This window comes from Pinus tabuliformis, chromosome 8 (assembly GCF_031772625.1).
Source record: "Pinus tabuliformis cultivar Carrire ecotype Pingquan chromosome 8, CPIR1, whole genome shotgun sequence".
In the NCBI taxonomy this organism is placed as follows: domain Eukaryota; kingdom Viridiplantae; phylum Streptophyta; class Pinopsida; order Pinales; family Pinaceae; genus Pinus; species Pinus tabuliformis.
Window position 1 is genome coordinate 608,079,847 of NC_142294.1, and position 18,780 is coordinate 608,098,626.

At 37.3% G+C, this 18,780-nt stretch overlaps 1 long non-coding RNA gene and 1 pseudogene across 1 annotated transcript; one reads left to right on the forward strand and one right to left on the reverse strand.

The window, feature by feature from the left end:
- The first annotated feature begins 11,561 nt into the window (after positions 1–11,561).
- On the forward strand, positions 11,562–13,828 carry LOC149236965 (SWI/SNF complex component SNF12 homolog pseudogene; annotated as a pseudogene).
- Positions 13,829–15,711: 1,883 nt separating this feature from the next.
- LOC149236966 (uncharacterized) lies at positions 15,712–16,622 on the reverse strand. The gene is made up of 2 exons (XR_016268453.1): positions 16,304–16,622; positions 15,712–16,261 (listed from the first exon to the last, which is right to left on the reverse strand). It is a non-coding gene; the product is annotated as an uncharacterized LOC149236966 (long non-coding RNA).
- Between the last annotated feature and the right edge of the window lie 2,158 nt (positions 16,623–18,780).

The window sequence follows — 18,780 nt, forward strand, 5'->3', positions numbered from 1 at the left end:
AAGTTACAAAATGTACATAGTAAAGGAACACACTTTACCTAACTCTATACTAGACCAAGTTATACTTAACTATTTCCTATGTGTCGGAATATCCTAACACCCAACTCTTGTAGTTGGTCTCTTATTTATGATACCCTCATAAAGTATGAGGTCATTCCATCTTCCTTTGAGATCTTCATTTTGTATAGCTTGTTTCTCAAAGATATTACTTCTCTGGCAGCACTTACGAAGAATAATTTTACTAGATTCTCATATATTTCTTTTGATGTCTCCAATTTTGCAACATATGGTATGAGGGGATCCTTGATGGATTTTATAAGGATCCTTTGAGCCCTAATTTCTCCTTTCATATATTTGACTAGGGCATGAGATTCTTCTTTTGGACGTTTAGTGATTGGACCCTTAACATGTTCAACAACTTCATTTTCTATGAGGATCAAATATGTCCTCTTCTTCGATGCAAGAAAGTTTGATGACCCAACCAATTTGTTGCCTTCCTTGCAAAATCAAGTCATTTTAGCAAATTCAGACATATATAAAGATACTTGTGAAGATACTCCTTGCTGACAATATCTTCAACTTGGTGCCTTCTTGATTTTGATGATGATGTTGATAATAGAAGATGTCTTCCTTCAAAAGTGATCCTTGCCTCAAAGAGATGGAGATCACCTTAATTCCTTGATGATGATGATAATGCTTATTCTTGCTTCCTCAGATGATAGTGTAGAGTGTGGTGGCCTTCCCAAGATACTTCAAATGTAGAGTCTTTCTTTGATTGAGTGGATCACGGTTCCTTGAGGTCTTATTTCCTTTGAAGATTGAAAACTTCCAAAGAATTCTTTAATTGAAGAAACCTTTTGTGGATGATCTAGGGTTTTGATGTCTCCTTCTTGTTGTTGCTTCTAAATGGTGTGATCCTTGAGTAGTCCTTCTTAATGCTTCTTAGTTTGTTTGGCTCTTATGAATCCCTTCTTGGTGATTCATTGTCCTTGATGTTCCTGAATGATCTTCTTATGCTTTAGCCCTTGAGTATCCTTCTTGAAGTTGCCTTTCCTTGGTGTAGTCACCTCAGCTCTGATACCATGTTGAGAAATCTAGAGGAACCTAGAGTAGGTGGTTTCTCTTTCTTTGATAACTGCTTGTGAGGTATTTTTACTTAACTTGATTATTATTAGTATTCTCTTCATCAAATAGTTACCAAACCATAACGAACAATATGACAAAGGACACAAGATATAGGTGATCAATCAAGGCCAAAACCTCTCCAATTGAGAGGAAAACCCACAAAAAATATTCTCTTCTTATAGAACTTCAATTGATGAATTCCAACAATTTCTGCAATTTCGATTCGTAGTAGATTCTTCTGCAACTTCGACCTTCCCAACAAATTCTTATGCAACTTTGATTTTCCCAACAAACTCTTCTAGAACTTCGACCTACCTAGTAAATTCTTCCACAACTTCAACCTTCCCAACAAATTCTTCTGGAACTTCGACTTGCCCAGCAAATTCTTCTCGAACTTCGACCTACCCAACAAATTCTTTTGGAAATTCGACCCAATATTTTTCCATCACTTCGACTTGCCCAACAACTCTTTAGTACCTCAATTTGCCTAGAAATTGTCGAAACCCTAACACACGAAAGAGAGAGAGGCTCAAAACTTTGATCTTTCCCTTCTTCTTCTTCTTCATCCTCTTCTAGCTTTTATCTTGAGGAGATCAAACTTGCTTGAGTGACTGTTCAAATGAGGTCGAGTTCCTTCTTATTTATAGGCTTGTGAGGGGTACAAATTGCTATCTTTAGGCTGACTTATCCCTTCATGTAGATTGTTATGAGCCAGCTCACAAAAATATAGAAAAGATAGATCAATGACTTCAAAATCAACCTCTTCCAGGGGGCAACCTCCTTTACATTGCACAAATGAACAATTCTTGGATGATACAAATGAAAAGACCCCCTTTCTATGTATAGGAGTCTAAGGGGTCATAATATAATCAGAGCCGACATAACAATAATAATGTAAGGGTGCAAGAGGAGATCAAACTTGCTTGAGTGACTGTTCAAATGAGGTCGAGTTCCTTCTTATTTATAGGCTTGTGAGGGGTACAAATTGCTATCTTTAGGTTGACTTATCCCTTCATGTAGGTTGTTATGAGTCAGCTCACAAAAAAATAGAAAAGATAGATCAACGACTTCAAAATCAACCTCTTCGAGGGGGTAACCTCCTTTACATTATAGAAATGAACAATTCTTGGATGATACAAATGAAAAGACCTCCTTTCTATGTATAGGAGTCTAAGGGGTCATAATATAATCAGAGCCAACATAACAATAATAATGTAAGGGCGCAACAATAACAATAGTGGGCTTCTATGGGGCACAATAATAACAATATGGGCACAACAATATAATAAGGGGGTTGCACTAATAACAATAAGGGGTTACACTAGTAGTATAGGGACCTAACATGCCCCTCTCCTTCAAAAAGTGTTGTCCTCAAAGCTTGAGTAGTTATGGATGCTTCTGTTTAAAATTTTCTTCCTCCCGCGTGGACTCTTCAGCGGGTAAGTTCTTCCACTTAATGAGTTACTCTAAAATTGATCGATTTTGTAGCGGTCGATTTCTTATTTTTGTGACTGCTTCTGGTTCTAATATGATTTTTCCTTCCTCATCAAGTTCTGGAAATATTGTTTGACATGGGATCTTCTCACCTATAACCTTCTTTAAGCATGAAACATGGAAAACTAGGTCCACTCGGGAAGATGCAGGAAGCTCCAATTTGTATGTCATAGTACCAATCTTTTGTAACAACTTGTACGGACCATAATACTTTGGTGATAATTTATTATCCTTCTTAGCTTGCTTGAGGGACATTTGTTTGTATGGTTGTAGTCGTAGAAATACCTCGTCACCTACATCAAAACTTCTTTGGCTGCGATGTTGATCTGCCCATTGTTTCATTCTATTCTTCGCCAAAGTGGGGTTATCCTTTAAAAGTTGGAGAACTTCGTGTTGATGCTTGATGTGATCTTTCACTGCTTGAACCTTTTTCTTCTTGATATGTCCTTCTATCTTGAGAGTTTAAGGAGTGGTAATTCTCGCCAATGCATTACAAGATATTGTCGGATTCATTTCTTGATGCTCGATGTGATCTTTGACTTCTTGAACCTTTTTCTTCTTGATATGTCCTTCTATCTTGACAGTTTGGGAAGTGGTAATTCTTGCCAATGCTTTACAAGATATGGTCGGATTCATTTATTCTTTCTCTGGGGTTGGTTCCTAGTGTATATCTTCTTCTTTTGATGTTTCTTGATCATTTTCTTCCTCCTATTCACAATCTATGTAAAATAATTTATTCTCAACACACTTATGAACTTTAGTATATTTGCTATCACAAATGTAACAAAGCCCTTTTTCTCTTTTTTCTTCCAATTGTTGTGGTGTTAACCTTGTAGGTTGTGGAAGGCTAGGAGAAAAAACACTTCCATATTTATAGTTGTGAGTGGTAGGATTCCTTGTTTCCATAATTCCTCTTTTAATTTTTCTTGCCAACCTGAATGTCTTCTCCAATGAATCAGGTTCCCAAAGACGAACCTCGTGTTGAATGTTATCCTTTAAAGTCCCTATGAAGACATCAATCCTTTGCTTCTTTGGAATATCATTTACCCTTATATTCAATTTTTAGAAGTCCTCAATGTGCTCTTCCATTGAACCCTTTTGTTTGAGATTTATTAATTGGCTAAAGAAGGTGTTGCTCTTTGTATCCTCATAATGTGCTATCATTTCCTCTGTGAAAATTGACCAAGTGACAAGTGGTTTACGAGAACAAAGCCCTTTATACCATAAAAATTGATTTGATTCTAAATATAAAGATGCAACACGTACCTTTTGTAACAGTTGTATATCATGTAGATCAAAATATTGCTCCATTTGTAGTATCCAATTTATCGGATCTTTGCCATCAAACTTCCTCTTATCGCCTTTTCTAGATTTTAGGAGCTCGATCTTGAAACGACTGTAACTCTGCAATTTCGGATCTCCAAGTTCTGAAATTGTGAACTGTGATATCCCTCTACATCCTCTTTCCGATGCCACCAATTTGATCGAAATTGGATTCTCTAAGAAAAAGTTATGCCCAATCTCCCAAGATGACCTGATTATATACTTTTTCAGTAGATTGAACTTGTACAAAGTGCCTCATGTCATTGTTTCGACCTTCAGACCTAAAATCGATACAAAGAAAACTACAAGCTATCCTCTTTCTATAACTTCTTACAAAATTTCAATCTAATGCTCAGAAAGAAAGTTATGACAATTTTCCCAAGGTGACCTGTTTGCGATGAAATTCAAGAGCCTGCGAAAACCCTAACTTCCTTAGATCATATCTGCGAAAATATAGCGAGACAAGATCTAAAATTTGTACCTGGGATCATCGATATTTCAGCTCAAATGGGTTTTTTTTAGCTTCTGAAATGTCGCAGAAAACAAGTTATAGAGAACATTCCACGATGACCTGTTTGGAGCAGCGAAACCCTAGAATCCAAAGCTCTGATACCAAATGTTATGAGCCAGCTCACAAAAATATAGAAAAGATAGATCAACGACTTTAAAATCAGCCTCTTCGAGGGGGCAACCTCCTTTACATTACACAAATGAACAATTCTTGGATGATACAAATGACAATACCTCATTTCTATGTATAGAAGTCTAAGGAGTCATAATATAATCAAAGCCGACATAACAATAATAATGTAAGGGCACAACAATAACAATAGTGGGCTTCTATGGGGCGCAATAATAACAATATGGGCACAACAATATAATAATGGGGTTGCACTAATAACAGTAAGGGGTTACACTAGTAGTATAGGGACCTAACACAGGTCAACTTGATCTTTGCACCATGACGAGGTCTTGGAGGGTCTTTTGACTTTATTTTGACTCAAATAAATTATTTTTATAATATGTAACATGCCCAAATGGGTCTTATATACATGACAATGACTCTCTTGACTTTTAGACATAATGACAAGCCATAGACACTCTCAATAATAATATGATTTTCGAGTATAAAATTTGTTTAAAATAAGTTATCTTAAGAATATTTATCTAAGAATTTCATCTTAAAAAAAAGAAAAAAAGAAAAAAGAAAAAAAAAGCAAACAACTAAAAAGATGTTTACCTAAAAGTTACCACCTCTTTTTTTTTTTTGTAAGCTTAGGTGGGACCTTCTCATTTTCGAGTTTTTACATGTCCGTTATTCACCCCATTTCCAGGGAGGGTAGCACAAGAATCGAACCCAAGATCTCCGGTTCGGTGAGACTTCATTTCCACGGCCATTGCCACTTGAGCTACCCCATGCGGACAAAAGTTACCACCTCTTAAAATGCAAATTAGATTACAATAACATAATTCTAAAATGTAAAATTTGTTTAAAAATAAGTCATCTTAAGTATATCTATCTAAAAATTTGATCGTTTAAAGAAAAAAATCTAAACCGATGTTTACTTAAAAGCTACCATTAAAAAAAACAATAACAAAAATTAAAAATAAATAAAGAAAAAATCATCTTAAAGAAGAAAAACAAAACATAATACAAATCAATCAAAACTAAATATTTGAATAAAAATATCAACCTCCTCTAAAATGTTAGAATATGTACATAAACTAAGTGATCACAAAACTCTTACTTAAAGTAAATAAACAAACAAAAGATTCAAATCAAACAAATCACAAAACTCTTACTTAAAATAAATAAACAAACAAAAGATTCAAATCAAACAAAGCATGATTTTAATTTAGGAAAAAAAGAGAGAAAAAACTAACCATATTTAGGTTAAAATAAATAAACAAACAAATGATTCAAATCAAACCAACCATGCTTAATAAAAAAAAAAAAAAACTAACCTCTATATCTATATCTATATATGTATATAATTTATCATATCTTAAGACATATATATAATTTATCATATCTTAAGATATTTTAAGACATTTAGTTAAGATAAAATCAAACAAATCATCATTTTTTTAATATTTTAGGAGAGGAGGAAAAAAAAGAAAAAGGAAAAACCAACTAACTACAAACTATATATATATAAAAGCAGTAACTTTTTTTTTTGAAAAGGGAGGGGTTAGTTCCCAAGGGAAGCGGAATGGGGCCCTTTTTTAATTACATTATATTGTCAGACCCCGCTGACTAACCATCATATCATACATACATACGCTGAAACAGGTCATATCGAGTATCACCGGAATAAACGCCATGGGATCAAATACGCTGCAGCATTGTGCAGCTCCACAGGACTCGAACGCGGCCGGAAAGCGTGCAAACCGACTGCACCAGCCACTACAACATGCACTCGTTAAGCCCCTATAATTTGAGAAAAAATTTCATTACCAAAACGGTTTGTGTTAAAACCTCACTGGCCTGCTAAACAAACTTCTTTGAGAAGAGACATTTTTTTTTTTCTCTGAGTAAAGACTATTCTATTATGTATAAATAAAAGAGGAAAATATTTACAAAGAGGTTGGAACCTCTGAGGGGGCTAAAGCCAGCCCTCTGTCAAGAAAAACTTCTGCCATCAACTCTTAACTGTTTGTTTACATAGATAAAAAACGAGAGCCCAGGACTCTGTAGAACTAGACACCACCACCAAAAAACAAAAACAAGAAGACGATGGAGAATTACACTGAAAAAAACTGACGTGGACATTAGCGGCAGCATTAAACCGCTTAACAAAAACTACCAGTTTATCGGACTGCCGTCGACCAGCGAGCGGTATCCGTATGAACAAGCCCGATAAAATCTTCTGTTGACGTGTGGCTCTCGACTGACGTCATCATTTCTGACTTTTCGGTACATAAAGTTCCGCCAAAAAGAGCCTTCCGAAATCCTCCACCGCCGTCCGATCTGCTCCATCAATCTCCGCAGTTGATTGATTCTGCCTGAGGTGGTAACTCTGCATCTTCGCTGTTGGCTTTGCACGGAGAGCTGACCCATTCAATCATCACATTGTCTTCAACATCCGTAATATTGCGACCAGGAGGCATCACCGGATACAGAACAGTGTCAGAGAACTGCGCCGGTGCACAAGTAATGACCTCCTCGTTTGAAGAAGTTCGCTGAAGACGCGCATCCTCTTCATGACCTTCACCCAATATAATTAACAAATCATTTTTTTTAACCAAATATAATTTCATAAAGCAAGAGAGGTAGATCTGAAATGGCTCCTCCGACCAAATCCGAATCCAAGAAAACAATCAATATAAATCTTTGAGAGCTTCTTCCAGCTTAATCATTTCTTAACTATCTCAGATCTTAAATTACTTATTATATATTTGAGTCAATCAAGATCATTAAGGTTTTAATCTCCTTCGTGTTTGCTATCACTTTTAAATTAAAACAATCTTAATTAGTGGTTACTCACTTCTTTTAATAAACCGTTGTTATAATGCGACTTTTTGGAAGCTTTTCCGATGAGTTTTTCTGATCAAAATAACACTATCACTTCTTATTTTAAGACGGCACCTTAATACAACACAAAGTATTATATTCCGCTAAATCTAGAACTACGGATGGAATGAGATCAGGGGAACGTGGATTGCTGGTCAAATGTTTTCCCGCCAGATGTAGCGGCGATTCACGGTCATGTGAAGTGCGCAGTTCGCACATGCAAACTCCCGCTAAATTCCAATTATCGTCCCCAAAGAATTTTGGGTAACGCTAAGCAGAATTTTTAATGTAAATAGATTCGTTGTATAGTCCCACCATGCTTCTGAATCTCACAACGCAGCCAAGTTTAGAGGATCCGGAGCGTCCGCTCCGGCTGAACTTTCAAATGCTTTTCTTTAAATAAATCGATTCGATCCGGGCAGATTTCATAAACATCTGTCAAACTTTCGAAATGATTTTTTGTTTCCCAGATTAATTCATTGAGGCACCAAAATATTTTTATGAAATATCAATGTTCCATGATATACTTCATTCTGACATAAAATCTTTGAGATGAGCCAGAGGCACAGATATTCAGTAGCTCTCATACTATGATATTCTTAAACGATGTCAGTTATGTTTGTTTCTTTTATTAAATGGGGAAAATATAACAAAATCTTGTTCCCATTTATGTTGGTTTCTTTTATTAAATGAGGGAAAAATAACTAAATCATGTTCTCATTTTTGAATTTGTATTACTAATTCATAAAGGCAAAGCATGTAATAAATGGAGTTCGAATTAGAAAATCACAATTTTCTAATTTACAATTAATTTTACATATATAGAAAACCCTAGTGTAACCCTAAGGTAGCTAATCATTAAGGATTATATATAGAGGACATGATTTGTCAAACACACTATTTATGGGGTTAAGGGAAAGTATGTTATAAATGGAACTTGAATTTGGGTAGAGAGGATCACAATTTTCTCCTTAATCAATTTACAATTAATTTTACATATATAAACAACTTCATTGTAGGTGAACATTAAGGACAATATATAGAGGACATGATTTGTCAAACACGTAATTTATGGGGGTTGGCAATATCCTCCATCTCAAAAGCGAATGAGTTATATGTGCCACTAAAGCAAGGACAATTAAAAGGATCATAATTTTGAATGGAGTTGTGAGGTAATAATGTCTTGTTTTGAAGAATGGTTTTAGGTACAAGGTAACTAAACTTGTAGAACAATTATGAGAGAAACATGGTATATCATATGGAAACTTGGATTGCAAGGTCAGGGGAACCTGCAATATTTTCCTTCTCAAAGAAGTATGTTGTCAGATACCTACACTTCAATGAGCTTTTTGGACAAGTCTACTTTTAAACTTCAATTTTCTTTCACTTAGTTTGTTGTTTCCTATTCATATCTAGAAAGTCTTGGTTGTGGTTTCCTTCCAGTTTAGAAACCCCTCATCTTTGCTTTGAAACATGTTTCCTCTCAATTTTCTTTTGGTCTCCTTGCCCCCTTCCTATACAACTGTCATTTCAGTCTTGACCCTTATCCTATTTTTGGGATATGATTCTTCTACTTTGATTGGTCAAGTGGTTTTTCTCGTCATCTCTTCCCTTCATATTTTATTAGTTTGGTCATCTTCACTTGTAAACATAAGATGGTTTGTGTCAAACTTCATGTAGGTCACAAGGTCTCAGGTTTCTTTCCTTCTTCCTCCTTACCTTTCAATTTAATCTATAAGCCAAAACTTTGAATCAGAGCCAGTAGTGAAAGCATTCCACAAGTCTTGTTTGAACATTTGTAGGGAAGGACATTCCCTCGTTACTGTTCTCTTTTTTCAAAAAATGTTGTTCTCTTAGTTGGAGTTATTGGTCTTACTCCTTAAGTGTCAATGGATTCAAGAAAATGAACATGGCCATTAGTCTGATTCTTAGGTTCGTATTCTCATTTCCACCATTCACATCTCTTGTTCTTGCTGGGAAGAGTGGGTTGTTCAAGGCCTAGTGATGGGAAACTTTAGAGATAGGGTTCGTTAATTGATGTAGAGTTCAAAGGCACAGTCTTTTCCTTTAAAATTCTATCTTTAAGCCTCCCTTGGGCTAGGTTGTTGGTATTCTTCCCTTATCTCTTTCTTAGTTCTATCTCCATTGCCAAGGGGAAATCATACCTCTTGGTAGGGAAGCTCTTAGTACAAGAGGCAACCACAACAATGTGAGACCATCCAACTCCTTGGTCTAGTTAGTTGTTGAGAACACAACTCATGTTTATTTTAGCATTACCCCTCTAGTCATTCAAAGGGAAATTGAGAATGCTGAGAGAGAGGTTATGATCATAAAACATTGATTTATACCAAACAATGAAATAGTGGAGTCAATCGGAAATTGGGTTCCAGATATAGGCTATATGAGAACAAGGAATGCCAAATACATGCAGACAATTGACATTTATTGGCAACTCAAGACCATAATGGGAAAGATGTTAGCGGAAAGATCAGAAGAACAATAGGAAATTTTTCTATGTTTGGATGAGGTAGCGAAAAAGATCAAGATAATGAAGATGGTAAGGAAACTTGCAAATCTAGAGTTTACAAACTTAGAAGAAGACACAAACCCACCTATCACAATCCAGGTGGATTACCCCAGTGAAGACTTCATTATGGCAAGTGTTGTTATGTTGCTTTGTAATTTTTTGAGGATAAAGGATGATAGAAAGGACCCTCTAGTCTGCAAAATAGGTCATGGTATGTTAAGTAGGTAGGTAATATCTAATAGATTTTTTTATTAGTTTAAAACTCTTTATGTGGTAAAAAACAATAATGTTATATTACTGGTTTGGTTTCCCATGTGGTAGACCAATACACATAGCAGAATCTGATGTTATTTTTTTATATGATATAATATAACTTACCTATCTAATTTACACACAAAAAAAACATGTATAAACAATAAGTTACAATGAAATAACATAAATCTAAATCCGTCTTAACTCAAAATTTATAACGCAAATTTCTATATAATAAAGGGTCTATGCATGAAGTTGGGTTACACTTTTTGGCAAGCGAGGGAGCTTTGTGGGTGAAAAAAACAGCTCAATTGAGCCCTTTTAAGAGGTTGATCGAGCAATCTTTCAACCCTCGATCAAGCTATTTGAGAGCCATTAAATATTGCTTGACCGAACATTAAAACAACTCTGGATTGAGCTCATGTGTAACTTGAGGTTATCTAGGAGCTCAATCGAGCCTTTTTTTTTAGTTTCTCAATAATACAACCTAGGCTGGGAATTAAAATAAGTGGTTCGATCAAGCCTTATAGCTCGATTCGATCGAGCCTTCATTTAACCACGTCAAGAGCTCGATAGAGGGTTTCTTAAACCCTCAATCGAGCTATTTAAAATTTTATTTTAAGTGCTCAATCACGTTGTTGAGGGCCTAAAAATGGAGTTTTAGGTCCCCTTCTGCATATTTCTCTACAACACCATTTTGTAGCTTGGCGAACTTAAGGAAGTATTTGTCCTTAAATGATGGAGTTGATTATAATGGATTTGTGAAGGAATCATCTATCCAATGGCATATGAGCTTAACATTTTTGAATTCATATGATATTTTTCATCTAATTTCTTTTAAACATTATGTTTGAAATTATTTTGGATAGTTTCAAAAATACGAACATCCTTATTTATAATTCTTCTTAAAAAAAAAGTACTTGGTTTTTGAATTTATTTAAATAATAGAATAATTTTGTGAACGCACGTGTCTCAAAAATATAATTAGCTATCTTAATAAATTAATAAAAAAAATACTTTTGCATAAAAAAATAAAATTATAATATATACAATTTAGTTCTTTAAATCATCCTCATGTTTGAAAATTTATAAGGACAAACCTTTCATTTAATGGAAAATTAACAAATTATATGACATAAAATAAATTTTTTAAAAACAGATAATCATGTTTGAAAATTTACAAGGACAAACATTTCATTTAATGGAAAATTAACAAATTATATGTCATAAAATAAATTTTTTAAAAACAGATAATGTAAAACGTTTAAACTCCTGCATTTCCATAAAACAGAGTAAATTTCACAACCATATACCAAGTGAGCATAATTGAATGGAATCGGGTGATTTATTTCCAGTATGACATTCGGTCAAAGGATAATTAATTGTTCAAAGAATCTAGCCACAAATTCAGGCTGCACTTCTTTTTAAGTTCATGGTAAGTTGTTCCAATAAATAAATTCCTCTTCCAACCCATCTAGCAAAACCGAGCGAGGAAAACAGGGCAGGGTGTTTGCAGTCCTAGGAAATCGACCAACCTGCAGAAATGAAACAAACTATGGTGAAGAAGACGCACAGGTGAGGGTTCAAATCTCAATTGTTTTTCCGTTCGAGTTCGTTGATGGTGTAGGGTTTAGGGTTCTGCCATGGCTACTGATAATAACAATAATAGCAACCTGGCCGGGCGCATAGGAGGAGGTGGTGTTGGATTACCCACTGGGCCGAATCCCTCTTCCATTGCAACAAATATGGCGGGGGTTTCGAACCCTGGTCCTAACACCACCGCACACGTGACAAACCTCCACTCAACAATTACGCATTCGACTCCTGCATCCTCACACTTCCAGGTCCAGCCACAGTTACAGTCACAGACCCAATCCCAGTTGGCTGCTACGCCACCACAACCTGGCGTTTCCACCCTGTCAAACCCTAATTCTGCAAACCCTAAGCGTGGTCAGCAGAAGCCTCCTGTCCGCCCCATGGGAGCCACATCTCTAACTGGAAATCCTCAATCGTCCCCATTCAAACCCACAGAGTTAGCCCCGGCCCCTCGGAGGAAGAAGCGCAAGGCTCCCGAGAAGCAGGTTCCCGACCGAGTCGCTGCGCTACTACCGGAGTCCGCTTTGTATACCCAGTTGCTTGAATTTGAGGCTAGGGTGGACGCGGCCCTGGCCAGAAAGAAGACTGATATCCAGGAAGCCCTGAAAAATCCGCCCTCCCTTCAGCGCACGCTGCGAATCTATGTTTTCAACACCTTTGCAAATCAAAACCACCACGCCCGTGGTACCGATGATAAACAACATATGTTGGAGCAACCGTCGTGGACCCTGAGAATTCTCGGAAGGATTCTAGAGGATGGCATAGAGACGGATGCTTCTGCTTCCGCCGGCACTATTCCAAAGCAACAGAGTTCATCGTTTCCCAAGTTTTCGTCTTTCTTTAAGAGGATCACAGTCAATTTGGATCCTAGTCTGTATCCTGATAACCCTGTCATTATTTGGGATAATGTTAGATCACCGACTCCTGTGGAAGGGTTTGAGATAAAGCGGAAGGGTAGCAAAGAATTCACTGCATCTATTCGATTGGAAATGAATTATGTTCCGGAGAAATTCAAGCTCTCGCCTTCCTTGACTGAACTTCTCGGCATTGAGGTGGATACAAGACCGAGAATCATTGCTGCACTTTGGCAGTATGTGAAAGCTAAGAAGCTTCAACATCCTTCTGATCCATCGGTCATTAACTGTGACCCACCATTGCAGAGGATTTTCGGGGGCGAGAAGATTAAGTTTTCTTTTATATCCCAGAAGCTTTCTCAGCATCTCTATCCTCCGCAGCCCATCCACTTAGAGCACAAGATAAGATTGTCAGGAAATAGTCCTGTTGGCCATGCTTGCTATGATGTTTTAGTGGATGTTCCTTTCCCATTGCAGAAGGAAATGAGTGCGTTTTTGGCTAATATTGAGAAGCACAAGGACATTGATGCCTGCGATGAAGCAATTTGTGGAGCAATTAAAAAGATTCATGAGCATCGTCGCAGAAGAGCATTTTATCTGGGCTTTAGTCAATCTCCTGTGGAGTTTATAAATGCTTTGATAGCCTCACAGAGCAGGGATTTAAAGCTTGTTGCCGGGGAAGCAAGCCGGAATGCTGAGAAGGAGGGCAGGTCTGACTTCTACAATCAACCATGGGTTGAAGATGCAATCATTCGTTATCTCAACCGCAAGCCAGGAGCAGGGAATGAACCTCCTGGAACTACGTAAGAGCTTGATTCTTGAGATTAGAAAGGGGAGAGCTTATAGAACTTGGAGTCAGCAATATGTTGCTTTTCCAGTATGTCAAATGAGCATAATGACTTTTAATAGTAGTTATATGCATTTATGCCCCCTCTGGTTTATAGTAAAAGTTGTTCCAATAAATGACTGTTCTGGCTTGGAAAATTGCCACTCAATTTGTATTAATTTGTTTGATGTATATTATATACACAACCATGTGATCAAATGGCATCCTCTACTTCTTAAATTCAACTGTCATGGACCAGTGAATGGTAAGTTGTTCCATTAATCGACTGTTGTTGCCTAGTAAATCGCCATTAATTCTGTATTATTTGTTTGATGTATATTATATAGACAAGCATGTGATCAAATGGCATGACGAGCTGTTTAATATTTGTATGTCTCTTTATCAAATTTTAGGGCTCTATGTTTAGTAGTAAAAATGATGATGGCGCATTGATGGGTTTGTATTTCATTCGTAAAGAAATGAAAATGAAATGAATTGTGTGATTCACTTGTCAGGCGTGTGAAAACATGCGCTAGCCTTTTCAGGGACGTACTAATGCTTCGGTTAAACGTGTGACGAGCTCGTAGCCTCGTAGAAGCTTGCTCTTAACATGAAAATATTTTATATTCCCAAGCATTGAATGTCTTGGCTTCTCCACTAGATTCTGATATAGTAAAATACAATCCCATATATTATTTTTTGTCATTGGATGGATTAATAGATTTCGTGAATTCTACGTTGTTCTTTAACATTAATTCATTGATGTATTATAGAAATGTATAGAATATGCAGGGTTAACAGATACAGTCTCAGTAGAACCTAATTATGAAGTGTCCCAGAAACAGCAGAACTCTGAGAGGTAACAATACTAGTACTAGCACAGGGCATTCTTCTTGAATATCTCTTATTAGTACTGATTCAACTCAAATGTTGACCCAAGGGCTTGTTAGGGTATTTTAAATTGTATTTTTCAGAAGTAAATCATTGTGTTTTGCTGATAGTTGATTTTTTAGTACTTCATCATTCAAATATTTATGTTCAGCCCTTACTGAGAGTCTGGGAAGAGTTTCTTCTTAAGTTCTTGGAACGGATTCAGTGTTCTTATGCCTTTAGCGTCCTGAGTTCCTTAGACTTCTCATTGTTTATGGCACACACCTCTAGAAGAGACCAGCTTAAGCCAGATAATCCTGAACATTAGTCTTTTATGAAAGAAAACCTTTCTGAGGATTATAAGCAGGAAAACTGCAGCAAGTGGGAAAGTCTAGGAAGAAGAAAGCTGTATTAATTGTTACCTTTGGAAGAGACTTTCTAATGAAAATGATAAATTTGAAGTTAACAAGAAAATGGAAGATATCACAATTCCAAGCAGAATCCCTTGATCATTGATTTAATATTAGGTAATGGCCACCGATCTTCTCACCGTGGCTTAGGAAGTCTGCAGCACATGCTTATAAACTCCGCAGCAGCCACTTACAAATGCTCTTTAATGATGCAATTAAATAACTTCTCCATCTTATCATGATTTTTTAATTTCTATTTCAAAAAGAATCGCCGCTACCAAATCCCATAAATGCGGTACCTTCCCTCCAAAATTTCTTGAAAAATACTCACCAATGTATATAATTTTTGCGTAAATATAACCTGGAATATGTCAAGAGGTGAAGCCATTATCTTCTTCGCCTAGGCTCAAATTGCACTTGTGACATGTTTGCTCTCCATGAGCCAATTGTTGATTGGGACTTTTTGTGAGCTAATTGTTAATTGGGGCTGGCAAGGTACCAGTAATCTTGTTCTCCCTTATAGGGAGCTAATGTTGATTCCGGCTGGCAAGGTACCAACAATCTCATTCTCACCTACAGACTAGAGGGTAGGAAGATTTTCAAGGTACCAACAATCTCATTCTCACCTACAGACTAGAGGGTAGGAAGATTCTCACCTACAGACTAGAGGGTAGGAAGAGCATGGCAACGTGGTAAAAAAACAAATAATAAACTGAAACACATTAAACTTGCTATATAAATTAAATGAATTTTGGAGATGCATACCACAGCTCATATTGAATTTTTCTGGTAAAGGGACTAAGCAAGTAGACCTTCACATTATCGAAGATTCCATCTCTGTACCTTGATTCCTGGAGAACCATATTTCTAGGACTCCATAAGCACAGGCAGCAAACAAAACGATTCAGAGTTCCTCAGCGTAGAAATCGCAAATAAGTGTTCTACCAGTGAGATATTTTATAACTGGATTGTAAATGTTACAAGCACCATAAAACTGTGAATAAGTCCCTTAAAAAGGCCTGATACAACTCTTGATGCCTGCGTGGCATTGGTTCACTGGTGAGGTTGACAGAGAAACAAGCTGAGTCACCACATTTTAACAAAATCAGAAATTGCCGCAATTCAAGCACTGGTAATTAAATTTGCGTACTCAAAAAATTTAAATAGCCACAAATCTGACTGATATAGAAAAGACTGATATATTTCGCACACGCCCCCCTCGCAACTCCCAACCAGAGCATTAGCCGTTCGCCATTGATTGCAGTCTATTGCCTTTTCGCTTCCGCCCCATCGCATTTCCCATCCAGCGCGATGAGAGCCCGGACGCATTTCCCACCCAAAGCATTTACCATACACCATTGCGATATGCGATGAGCGATAAGAGCCCGGACCTGATCATACTTTATTTCAGTTTTTGCCATTTCGCATCCGGCCCCCATCACAGCCCTCTGCGATGGGCCTCCACCCCGCCTAACTCTGATTGCGATTTCCGATTTGCGATATCCACCCCGCCTAACTCTGATTGCGATTTCCGATTTGCGATATGTGTTGCATGTTGAAAGCCCGGACCCGATCACTCTTTTTTTTCAGGTTTTTCGCATCTGGCCCCCATCGCATCCCTCTGCGATGGGCCTACCCCCGCCTAACTCCGATGCGATTTCCGCTTTGATTCCGGTCCCGATATCGCTTTTCTGCCCACTTTTATAGAGTTTCAGATCCGCTACGCTTGGTTTTCCGATCTTGGAATTCTTGATCACTTCATAGCATTCCGCCAGACAAATCAAAAAGAAACTGAATTGTTTCATGGGTTGATCCGGCAGTCCAGCGCGGTGGGTCTCCTCCAGCGAAAGCAGTGGATCTCCAAGGCGTCAGCCAGGAACAAATCAAGTCCTCCTTCAATCAAATCCTTTCTGCTACCACAATGTAAATCTTTCAGCGAGCTTTTCAAAATCCAATTCTATTGGCCCTGCTGACTGTAGCAAGGATCTATAGTGTATCTTTTGTTTAAGCCCTCGACAGCTGTTTCGTTGATTTTCAAATAAAAAATAACCCTTTTAAAAAGAAAAAAGAAAAAAGAAGAAAACACTGATATAAGAGAATTTCCATCTCGGCCTGGAGTATGCCGTAAAACTGCTTCTGCTTGGCTAAGAGCTCGTCTTCCTCGGACGTAAGGAAACAGGTTAACGACCCAAGACCCAGAGGCATCTGGCAGGAGTGAAAGCCTGCTCCCTTATGGACCACCAGCGGGTTATTACAGGTGGTGTGATTTTCCTTGATAACAATGATGAGTCAAACCGACATTCGCGGATAGCAGCCAGAGATGGCTGTCCTCATTGTTGGTTTGACACCTGAGTTTGATAGGTTTTACCACCTTCGAAAAAAAAAAAGGAAAAAAAAAGAAAAAAGAGAATTTCCATCTAATATTTGAAATATATATATCTTATATTCAAAATAGAATTATCTTACAATAGAATTTCAAATAGGATTATCTTACAATAGAATTTTGGGATAAAGGAGTGATTAAAATTCTATTATGCTCTACTGTTGAATCAATAAAAAAAATTAATTACGCATGCTTAATAAGTTAATTGACTCTGCCAAACGCATGAGCATTTTTTTTGTCCAATCAGAAATTGCACACAAATCAAGTGACTCAGGTGACAAGCTGTCCACTAGGGTTCATTTATAGCTGGGTACACGCCGCCCGATTCCAAGAAAGGGATCATGTCAGGTTCAAGTCATGGGCAATTTTTGAGGAATAGAGACCCCTAAAACTTGACTTCTAAGCTGAAACGAGTCCGTTCTTCATGGTGCAACCCTTGACATGGTTCTTGAAGCACTTCCAACAAAAGAATAAAACAGTTATACACAGGCCTGGTAAACCAAAAGCATCCTTGATCTGCCTGATTGATGCCAAAGTGGCACTGGTTCACTGGTGAGATCAACAGAATGCCGAGAGAAACAAGGTCATTCAAAATCCCGGGTAGGGGTGAAGTGATGCAATAAATCCAGACGGTGCATTGCGTGGATCAAAGATGGAAATTAATTTAAACCCGGGTATGATATTCAACTCGAGTTTCCGAATCTCGAACATGCATAATCTAGCTTCACACAAATGGCAGAGGCATCAGATGTGGGAACTGGAAGTATGCAACTTCATACTTACGAACCTGGAAGGTGCATATCAGGCCCCGGGATTAAATGACACTGTTAATTTAAATTCCAATTGATGAAATTGGTTTAATTTTTCATTTCAAATACCTTGACGGACATCATTCAAATGTGCTGGAAATGGGTGAAATATGAGGGGAGAGTTGCAAAGAAATATATACTTACATCTCTGTGGGATTTCTTCTTCGAGGCCTGACGAGCGACTTCTCCTTCCACATCATCTTCCTCGTCATCTTGGAAACCGGGAGGGGGTGGACGAGGCGGTCTCGTGGGCTTCTTGGGCTGAATAGGCGTTCTCAATTGCAGGCCATACTTTCCACTTGGAATCATCGTTTTCTCGCCCTGTGGAAATCAATATTTTCAGAGCCAATACTCCAGTTTGTTATTTGAACATTGAACCACCATTTGACAGAAAAAGCGCGGGCGTTGGGTAAGGGGAGACCAAAACACTGCTTCCGTTGGTGATATTTTATGAGAAGCGATCCTTGGTAGCAAATTCTTTAGAAAAAGATGTCTTATTGCACAATAATTGTATTAATTTGTGATTCATTATATATCATAATAAAATAACAAATCATAGAGAAAGATGTCTTATTGCACAATAATTGTATGTGCAATAATTGTATTAATTTGTGATTCATTATATATCATAATAAAATAACAAATCATATTTGCAAAAAAAAATTGATAGAGTGAAGTTCCTCTCATGGAGGAATTCAGTTCGTAACGACTTGGCCCTTTTAAAATGGGCTACAGTTTTTAAGATCCCATCAACTTGATGTCAAAATGGAGACTTTTAGGTTTAGTTTAGAAAATGT